This window comes from Sinocyclocheilus anshuiensis, unplaced genomic scaffold, assembly GCF_001515605.1.
Source record: "Sinocyclocheilus anshuiensis isolate Anshui unplaced genomic scaffold, SAMN03320099.WGS_v1.1 scaffold479, whole genome shotgun sequence".
Taxonomy (NCBI): domain Eukaryota; kingdom Metazoa; phylum Chordata; class Actinopteri; order Cypriniformes; family Cyprinidae; genus Sinocyclocheilus; species Sinocyclocheilus anshuiensis.
The window spans coordinates 796,419-798,164 of NW_015551042.1; the positions used below are offsets into that span (position 1 = coordinate 796,419).

General features: G+C 33.6%; 1 protein-coding gene across 1 annotated transcript in view; it reads left to right on the plus strand.

Moving 5' to 3' along the window:
* Nucleotides 1–1,746, plus strand: part of LOC107661535 (ephrin-A5b-like) — a 146,492-nt gene that overhangs the window by 106,913 nt on the left and 37,833 nt on the right. The window lies entirely within an intron of this gene.

Here is a 1,746-nt window from a genome sequence, read left to right on the forward strand (position 1 = left end):
ATTTTTCTTTTATGCCAAAAATCATTAGGATATTAAGTAAAGATCATGTTCCATGAAGATATTTTGTAACTTTCCTACTGTAAATATATCAAAACTTAATTTTTGATTAGTAATATGCATTGCTAAGAACTTCATTCGAACAACTTTAAAGGCGATTTTCTCAATATTTTGATTTTTTTTTGCACCCTCAGATTCAGAATAAATAAAGACAACTGTATTGAGGGCTTATCTCTTTTTTGTTAATTATAATGACTACCCCTAAAAGTAATAAAAATAATAAAAGATGTACTTTATATCAGACATTTTATAAATTGCAAAAAGCATACATTATATATTTATATTTATTTAAGTATATATTTTATATATGCTAACTAACATTAAAAGTTTGAGGTAAATATGTTTTTTTTTTTTAAAGAAATTAATACTTTTATTCATCAAGGACACATACAATTTTTTCAAAAGCGACAGTAAAAACATTTAGAATATTACAAAAAAATCTATTTCAAATAAATGCTGTTCTTTTTAACTTCCTATTTTTAAAGAATCATGAAAAATAAAATGGATTAGGGTTTCCACAAAATTATGAACTGTTTTCAGCATTGATAAAGTTTTTTTTTTAAACAACTAACACTAGCTTCTCTATTCTTTTTGTATTCTATTTGCTTTCTTTTCATTTATTATACAATTAACAAAAAGCAAAAACAGGCCTCTAACACTAGCTTGCTCTATTCTTTTTCTATTCTATCTGTTTTCTTTTTATTTATTATATAAACATTTTTTTTAAAAACCTTGCTACATGTACTGCGTTAAGCTACCTGAGACTTGTTATAGCACTTGTATATCATTGCTCTTTTGTTGATTTTGATTGCTTTCATTGTCCTCATTTGTAAGTCGCTTTGGATAAAAGCATCTGCAAAAAATGATAATAATCAGAAATGTTTCTTGAGCAGCAGATCAGCATATTAGAATGATTTCTGAAGATCATGTGACACTGAAGACTGGAGTAATGATGCTGAAAATACAGCTGCGCATCACAGACATAAATTACAGTTTAACACATATTCACATAGAAAACACTTAGTTTAAATTCTAAAAATATTTCACAGTTTTTCCAGTATTTTTGATCAAATAAACACAGTGTTGGTGAGCAGGAGAGACCTGTGTAACAGGTTGATTGCTGCCGCAGATCACATAATTCAGTCGACTCTTGTGACCTTGCAGCTCCTCCGCGGGGGTCTGACCTCGCGTTCGGAGTCGATTCTTCATTTAGCTGCTCCTGAATGAGCGCGGAACGGCCCGGCGGGGTCAGAGTTCACAGACCTGCTCCAGGTGTCAGATCCTAATTGACAAGACTGGATTTCTTCCTCTGTAGCGCAGGAACTGCAGCTGCTCTCTGTCTGTGTGAATCTTCAGGGCAGTAAATCATGGCGCTGTGCTAATCCTGAGCTCTTTGGGCTGTAAATCTCCTGCTTGAGTCGTTTCTGTCTCGTGTGAAAGGTGGACGTGTCCTTGAGTTGGTGGAGAGCGTGTTTTCTCTAGCAGCTCACCTGTGGATGTTCACTTATCTTAAAGGGGTCCTATTATGCTCTTTTACAAAGTCTTGATTTTGTTTTGGGGGGTACTAGAACAGGCTCTCATACTAGGTTGTTCGGAAAACACATAATTTTTCACTTATTTTACATTATTACAGCACCTCTCTCCCCAGTCTGGCATGAACAGCTCGAATAGTTCCTGTATCAAATGAAG